At 43.6% G+C, this 9,127-nt stretch overlaps 1 long non-coding RNA gene across 1 annotated transcript; it reads left to right on the top strand.

Annotated features, from left to right (window-relative positions):
• Positions 1-5,568: 5,568 nt before the first annotated feature.
• On the top strand, positions 5,569-6,003 carry LOC130079381 (uncharacterized). Its single transcript, XR_008806448.1, has 3 exons — positions 5,569-5,639; positions 5,719-5,767; positions 5,945-6,003. It is a non-coding gene; the product is annotated as an uncharacterized LOC130079381 (long non-coding RNA).
• Positions 6,004-9,127: the final 3,124 nt, after the last annotated feature.

Below are 9,127 nucleotides of genomic sequence, written 5' to 3'. Positions count from 1 at the left end.
GGAAGCTTAAATTATTAATTTATCAGGTGCTGAAGCAGATTGAGCAACAATAGAGCGGCTGCAGAAATATGATGATTAGTGGAGGTCAGTTATGAACGGAGCGGCGCTTCAGGCCTCAGTTACAGTCACAAGTGGAGTTTATTAACTTTATAATAATTCCCTGCGCTGGTGAAGAGAGCAGCTGTTCCACCGAACACACTCGTACATGTAGAGACACTCGGGTCACACTTTACATGAACTACCATGTGTTTACATCAGGAAATCAGTGTGACGTGCTGTGCTGTGTGATGCAGAACTACAGAGGAGGGATACGGTGAGGAGAGGACAGCTTTGGGTTACATATCAGGAGAATCTGAGACCAGAGACCAGTTCTAACGCACTGGAGAAGATCCAGCAAAGCCTGAAACTGTTCTGTGGTCGAGCACAGACGACACTGAACACTATTGACCAGAACATGTCAGCGCTGTCTTATAAACACCTCAGGAACTGTGGACACTTGTGGAAGAGTTTAACATGATGAGGAGATGATCAGTGTAACTCCACAACAGCTACAGAAATGTCTCCGCTAACATTCAGAAACGTGTAAAAGTGAAGCTCTCCCTGAGTCTCTCCGTAAGGCTGCACTCGCTGCTGTTACTCCTGACTCTGGATCAGTGAGATCGGCCTGTGTTGTTATTGCCGGAGTCTCTGAAGCTCCGCCCTCTTCTGAACGGAGGCGGAGCTAAAGCTCATTTGCATTTAAAGGGACACACACAAAAATGGCACATTACATCTTGTGAAAAGGGGCATAATATGGGCCCTATTTTAACGATCTGAAACGCAAGTGTCAAAGCGCAAAGTGCAAGTAACTTTGTGGGCGGATCCCGGCGCTGTTGCTATTTTCCCGGCGGGATAAATGCCTCTTGCGCCTGGCGCAAATCTAAAAGGGGTTGGTCTGAAGTAGCTTCATTATTCATAGGTGTGGTTTGGGCGTAACGTGAAATAAACCAATCAGAGCGTCATCTCACATTCCCTTTAAGAGCAGGCGCGCTTGTTCTAAAGCGGATTCCTATTATAACGGTGGATTTGCCAGGCGCGCGCCAGGAGCGGTTCACAGCCGAGGAGAGCAACGTTCTCGTCAGGGCCGTAAAACACAGAGAAGTGACATTGGGGATGGAGAAACCCACACAAATTAACTTCTGTTAAACAGGCGTATGATAATTTGGGTAAATGTGTAAGCTACATGCTTTTATAATAAATTGCCTATCTATCTATCTATCTATCTATCTATCTATCTATCTATCTATCTATCTATCTATCTATCTATCTATCTATCTATCTATCTATCTATCTATCTATCTATCTATCTATCTATCTATCTATCTATCTATCTATCTATCTATCTATCTATCTATCGTAATAATGTATGATTTGCAAAAATGAAAACTGCTGCTTAGATGAGAGAATCAACGTGTATGTGCGTTGTGCACACGCTACATTGATTATGGCCAAGCATGCGCCCTTAAAATAGCATAATGAACAACGCGCAACGCGCCACTGACTTTAGACTAGTTTTTTTCTGGTCAGTGGCGCAATTGTTTTATAGAACAGCAAAATAGCATGAGGGAAAGTTTGCGCCGGAACACGCCTCCTCTTTGCGCTGAACCACCCCGGGGAGCGCAAGTGTATTTCTTAGTTAACCGACGTGCGTCTGTGGAGGGAAAAGTCCGCTTTGCGCGGGTGCAAAATAGGAATGATACATGCGTCAGTGTACAAAGTCATTTGCGCCGAGTGCAAGATAGGGCCCTATATCACCGTTAAAGGGTCAGTTAAGAGCTAAAGGAATCTCAACAGTGTCATTTTACATGGAAGGACAGAAATTAACAGGGATGCACCGCTATGAAAATTTTGGCCGATATCGATAACCGATAATTCTTTATATTTGAAAGCCGATAACCGATATATTGGCCGATAAATCTAAATCCATATTTTTATGTCATTTTTGAGAGCCTGATTACAAAAACAAAAGTTTCACCTTTAAAATCCACGTCCCAAGCACACAATTATAATGTTCTCGTTATGATGTTATGTAGCCGATATGACAGACTTGCGTTGCATTTAACTGTATTTTTACTTTTTTTAAGTGATTCCAATCATATTCCAAGCAATGCAAAACGATCATGTTGAACAGTGCGCATCTGAAGCGTCTCAGCTGAGGGAAATAATACATTATATATCGGCTTTAATAGATCACCCAAATATTCTTATCTGACCGATAACGATAACATTAAAAATGAACCGATATTGGCCGATATATCATGCATCCCTAGAAATTAATTACAGCTGCAGTTACATGCAGGTATCGTTTTTTCAAATATAAGTACAATGTAAAAACATGCATGTACACAATAAGTGCACATTATTAAATCAAATGATTATTATTTTTATTTCATTTTTACTTTGAGTAAATTTTAGACACATTTAATTTTAAAAGTTTTTCATCTAATATTTCTATTTTATTTAAGCATTTTTCAATTTGCCACCTTATGAATCAAGCAGGTGCATAGAAATATAAATAGAAGCAAATAATCGAACCAAAACAGATGAACTGCTATAGCTTGCAAATATTATATTCATACGTTTCATGTGAAAACAGGAGTGATGAAGGTCACGTGACTTGAAATGTTGCATTAAAAATGAGATTTATTTGCTTTTATTAATATTTCTACGCACCTGCTTGATGCATAAGGTGGCAAATTTAAATAAGCTAAAATAAAATATAAATATTAGATGAAAAACTTAAAAAAAAAAAAAGTAATATGTTTAACATTTACTCAAACTAAACCTGTACTCAAAATAAAAATAAAACCGAAGCAGGTTTTGAACGGTCCCTTTAACCCTGTGATGAACAAAGGAGTGTGTTTACCAGTGTCCTGTAGTGATGGAGAGGGAAGCGGTGGTCATTTACTGACCCCAGAGGGCTGAGAACCGTCCAGAAACACACACACACACACACACACACACTCGAGGCCCTTAAACGCTGCGGTCACTGGCGTGCGTCAGGAGTGTGTGCCTCTCGGTTCTCCTGTGAGGTTTGAGGTGTGAAAGAAAAGCTTTAATGGAAGGTTTCTGACATCCTCGCCTCACTGAGCTCACCTTGGCCGGTCGAGTGTGTGTGTGTGTGTGTGTGTGTGCGTGTGCGTGTGTGAGTGAGTGTGTCAGTGAGTAAGTGTGTGTGTGAGTAAGTGTGTGTGTGGGGACTCGTGTCACTGTGGACCTAAATTGAGGAAACAAGCTTATAAATCACAGAATGAGTTTTTTTGAAAATGTAAAAATGCAGAAAGTTTTGTGTGATGGGTCAGGTTAGTGTGTGTGTGTGTGTGTGTGTGTGTGTGTGTGTGTGTGTGTGTGTGTGTGTGTGTGTGTGTGTGTGTGTGTGTGTGTGTGATGGGTAGGTGTCGGGGTCGGGTTTGTGTGTGTGTGTGTGTGTGTGATGGGTAGGTGTAGGGGTCTGGTTAGTGTGTGTGTGTGTGTGTGATGGGTAGGTGTAGGGGTCGGGTTAGTGTGTGTGTGTGTGTGTGTGATCATGTGTGTGTGTGTGTGTGTGTGTGTGTGTGACACATCTCAGAGCGGGCCGGTTAATTCCTCCCTCGAGCTGCTGTCGTGAGTGACTGACACGAGGGCGTCCGGCGTGACTCTCTCTCACTCTCTCTCTCTCTCTCTCTCTCTCTCTCTCTCCCTCTCTCTCTCTCTCTCTCCCTCTCTCTCTCTTTTCTCTCTCTCTCTCTCTCTCTCTCTCTCTCTCTCTCTCTCTCTCTCATCGAGTCTCTCTCGGGTCATCGATGACAGTTTAATGAGTCACACACACCAGGTGTTCGACGTGTTCCTGACACCTACCTGTCGCGGCTCCTCACCCGCTCAACCTGTCAACACAGACAGATTTAATTAGCATAATGATCAAAGAAAGCTCACCCTGCGGTGAGAACCCCACCGCGACACACGCTCGGCTAATTATTTAGCATTAAGGTTAGACGGTGTCACGCGTCGACGACGACGACTTCAGAAAGATTTGATTGGGTTTAGCTGGTAACAACAGCTCGACGCCCGCGGCGTGACATGAAAACATCACGCTGGATAAAGACTCGCGCGGGTGAGTGATGCTACAGGTACACCCGTGTCCTCTGACGCTAGCGCTCGCGGCACGCTGGCTAATGCAACGCAACGCTTACCTCAGCATCACAGCGGCGGATGTAAACACTGACACCTGAGACACACACGCACGCTTTCATGATGCAACGTCGCAGAGATGTTTGATATTCTTCTTTTCTTCGCAGTTGTTGCTCAGCTGGATGTGGGAATGAGTCCTGCTGTTTCTACAGTTTCCTGGCTGTAATGACTGGCTGCTAATGATTGGCTGGTCATATCTTGTGCTCTGTTAGTGTGAACTGAAATATTTCAGAACATTGAGGCGAATGAAAATTGAATTCCCTGTTTGTATTACGGTATTTCTTTAGCTCTTTTTACTGTTCACTGTAATGAGGGCCAGAACACTCTCAATGGGTGGAGTCTGGACACAGTGGGAGGAGCCTATCCAATCTATCGGCAATGGGTGGAGTCTGGACACAGTGGGAGGAGCCTATGCAATCTCTCGGCAATGGGTGGAGTCTGCACACAGTGGGAGGAGCCTATGCAATCTATCGGCAATGGGTGGAGTCTGCACACAGTGGGAGGAGCCTATGCAATCTCTCGGCAATGGGTGGAGTCTGCACACAGTGGGAGGAGCCAATGCAATCTCTCGGCAATGGGTGGAGTCTGAACACAGTGGGAGGAGCCTATGCAATCTATTGGCAATGGGTGGAGTCTGCACACAGTGGGAGGAGCCTATGCAATCTATCGGCAATGGGTGGAGTCTGCACACAGTGGGAGGAGCCTATGCAATCTATTGGCAATGGGTGGAGTCTGCACACAGTGGGAGGAGCCTATGCAATCTATCGGCAATGGGTGGAGTCTGCACACAGTGAGAGGAGCCTATGCAATCTATCGGCAATGGGTGGAGTCTGCACACAGTGGGAGGAGCCTATGCAATCTATCGGCAATGGGTGGAGTCTGCACACAGTGGGAGGAGCCTATGCAATCTATTGGCAATGGGTGGAGTCTGCACACAGTGGGAGGAGCCTATGCAATCTATCGGCAATGGGTGGAGTCTGCACACAGTGAGAGGAGCCTATGCAATCTATCGGCAATGGGTGGAGTCTGCACACAGTGGGAGGAGCCTATGCAATCTATTGGCAATGGGTGGAGTCTGCACACAGTGGGAGGAGCCTATGCAATCTATCGGCAATGGGTGGAGTCTGCACAGTGGGAGGAGTCTCTGTGGGACTAGCCTGTGCTATACATATTCGAAAAACAGTAGGCGAAAAATCCTGGCATGATCTGCTACTTCTGCCGAGATTCTGAAGTGCGCATTCGATAGACACTTTACTATCCCGTGAGGCCACGGATTTCATTCATACTACTCATATTCATACTATAGAGAGCACACTTTTTTAATGGTAACAAAGTGAAGATTCTAATTCAAATATAGTACCTACTCAGACAGTATACGATGCAGCGAATATATCTGCAGTGGGAGGAGCCTGCACACAGTGGGAGGAGTATATGTGGGAGGAGCCTATGGAATCGATCTGCAGTGGGAGGAGTCTGCACACAGTGGGAGGAGTCTATGTGGGAGGAGCCTAGGTAATCTCTCTGCATTGGGAGGAGCCTGCACACAGTGGGAGGAGCCTATGTGGGAGGAGCCTAGGTAATCTCTCTGCATTGGGAGGAGCCTGCACACAGTGGGAGGAGCCTATGGAATTGATCTGCAGGGGGAGGAGTCTGCACACAGTGGGAGGAGCCTATGGAATCGATCTGCAGTGGGAGGAGTCTGCACACAGTGGGAGGAGTCTATGTGGGAGGAGCCTAGGTAATCTCTCTGCAAAGAGAAGAGAGTTGTATTGGCAATACAATAATACAACATTTCAAAGCTTGGGATATTTACAAAAAGATACAAATAAACTACATATATAGTTTAATCTAAATTTGAATAATGCTTAAATAGTTTCCTCATTTACATTGTGACTTTTCTTCTTTTCAGGTAAATGAAAGCTGAGATTGGAGATATGAAGTCTTGCGTGTGTGTTTGTGTCTCTTCATGGTTTCATGCCGTGACGAGTGTGGAATCTGTTCACGGGTCAGTCTCCGATAATTTACTCCCTACAGATTCACTTCAGAATCGTTCATTTTTACTTTAACGCTCTGTCATTTGATGCTGTATATTTAGATTTATAAAAGCACTGCATTATGAGCGTGTATATTTTGGAACTCTACATCACTAAGTATAATGGCAGTTTTATATCAGTAGGACTTTATGAATAGGTTATTTAGTGCTCATGACAGAGACACAGACAGCATTCTGTGCCCAAGGGCCCGAATCAGACACTGTGTGAGAGTGTGTGTGTGTGTGTGTGTGGTTTCATTGCTTTTGTCTCAAACACGGAAGCTTTCAGACAAAAAGATCTTTCTCCAGTATGAATAACTCAAGGCCCTGTCAAAACCACAAGAGACATGAAGTCCAGAGGGGCATTAACTACATTACAGTGTGTGTGTGTGTGTGTGTGTGTGTGTGTGTGTGTGTGTGTGTGTGTGTGTGTGTGTCAGTCACAGGTCATGAGGAGGAAGCAGGACAGACACTATTATTCCTGAACAGTAGAACTAATGATAAAGTGTGTGACCTTACACTACCATTCAATAGTTTAAAGTTGGTGAATGCTGAAATATTAGATCAAAAATACAGTAAAACAGTGTAATATTACTCCAGTGTAAATCAGCTGTTCTCTATGTGAATATACAGTAAAACAGTGTAATATTACTCCAGTGTAAATCAGCTGTTCTCTATGTGAATATACAGTAAAGTGTAATTTATTCCTGTGATCAAAGCTGAATTTTCAGCATCATTACTCCAGTCTTCAGTGTCACATGATCCTTCAGAAATCACTCTAATATGAGGATCTGATGATCAAGACACATTTATGATTATTATCAGTGTTGAACACAGTTCATATTTTGGTGGGAATGTCATACATTTAATTTTTCCGGATTCTTCGCCAAATAGAAAGTTCAAAAGAACAGCATTTATTCATTTATTTGACATATATCTTTTGTAACATTATAAATGTCGTCACTTTTGATCGATTTGATTGATTAAGTTCCTTAAAAACACAGGTAACAGAGTTATAGGCACTTGAGAGAGAGAGAGAGAGAGAGAGAGAGAGAGAGAGAGAGAGAGAGAGAGAGAGAGAGAGAGAGAGAGAGAGAGAGAGAGAGAGAGAGAGAGAGAGAGAGAGAGAGAGAGAGAGAGAGAGAGAGAGAGAGAGAGAGAGAGAGAGAGAGAGAGAGTTTCGTGCCTGTGTCCATTTCCCCAAATCATCCCATTTGTCCAGTTGAGCGCTCACTGCCCGAGGATCTTCTCATCTGAACAACGGATGCTCTTGTTGTCCACATCATCTCCTCAACAACCAGATACAAAACACATATTAATCATAATTTGAACTCACAAAAAAATGCACTTTTGGGTCACGGCAGTGAAATGCATTAGTGTGCAATAAGCCGGTCCTTTGTGTGCGATCGGATCTTCCCAGGAACACCGGGATCCTGTGACCGAGGAGGTCATGGAGAGATGACATCATCGCCTCGGCACGCACACACACACACACACACACACACTCCTCCTCTCGCGCCGCTCTTTCAAAAATACCTTTCTCTCTCGCATCAGCGCCGTGTGAATCTAAGCATTATATCGAGGCCCTGAAAGAGGCAAGAAATAAAAAAGCGAAACGTTATAGAATGTTTGCATCCTTTTCTATTTGGAATTTTTTTGTAAGTTTAATTTTTTTGTATAACATTTAATTTTGTCCTGTATAATTTTTTTTTTTTTTTTTTTTTTTTCATTTCCTTTGATGCTTTTATGAATGTAATAGATATAGTTGAATACATTGTGATCCTCTGTATGTGTATGTTGTTATTGTTGTTATGCAATTATTGTGTTCTTACACACACACACACACACACACACACACACACACACACACACACACACACACACACACACTTCTCTCGCGCGCCCTTTCAAGGAATACCTCGCTTGTCTCACACCAGCTGGCGTGTGAATCGGGCCGAATGCCTCTTATATAATGATGAATGGTGTTTGACCCCGAGCCGTTTCCACACTGATCTCAGATCAGCATTCACCCGCGCTGGTATTTACACACTGATCTGCAGTCAGCGCTCACATATCGCCACTAAATGAAGATTAAATAGTGGCCGGACCTGCGCTGGGCTCTCGGAGATGTTTATTGTAATGGGGTCACACCTTCATTCAGGCCCGACACACACACACCATTGTTGGAGACTCCTGCTTTGTTATGTGATTAATTACACCGAGCAACATTTATGGCTGGATTAACAATTAGCTGGAGCTGTCACGTCGTCAGTCTGAGATGGCAAACTAATGGAAGAGCCGGTCGAGCTATTGTGTCCCGGAGAAACAGAGCCGGGAAAACCAGGATCCTGTTCCTTTCATCTCGCGCTCAGGAATACGCGAGTCAGGGCTGTTATCGCCACACACACCGCTGGGAGTTTATATTAATATTCATGTCTGTTCGACATAAGTTTGCAAAGTTACCTTCATGGTATCTTCACCTCGCCTGAAGTTTCACCGCTAAGTTAAGTTAGCCTGGCTCACTTCCGGACGGGATATTCCATGTCAGCTTTGAAAAGTCTCTTAAGAAACATGTATTTTCTAGAAGTCCACATCTTCATATCTGCACAGCCTAAATAACAGGTTTAGTAGGATAGAAACTTGATTTATAGTGGAGTTAGTTCTGGGCCTGTTCACCGTCTGTATCCCTCCGCCGTCTGCGAGTTAGTGCTGGGATTTCACAGTGATTAAAGTGTTACACCAGTAACGACTGTCTTTATGAGTGGATCATTCTGATTTATTCAAAAACACGGATTTATTTGGGAACAAAAAAATGTACTGTCTATATTAGTGAGTCATTGAATCATTCATGTAATTAATTTGTTCAAAAATCTGATTCATTCGTGAACG

Source organism: Rhinichthys klamathensis, unplaced genomic scaffold, assembly GCF_029890125.1.
Source record: "Rhinichthys klamathensis goyatoka isolate OS25496 unplaced genomic scaffold, OSU_Roscu_1.1 h1tg001025l_1, whole genome shotgun sequence".
Taxonomy (NCBI): domain Eukaryota; kingdom Metazoa; phylum Chordata; class Actinopteri; order Cypriniformes; family Leuciscidae; genus Rhinichthys; species Rhinichthys klamathensis.
This window is presented reverse-complemented; position numbering and strand designations above follow the sequence as displayed.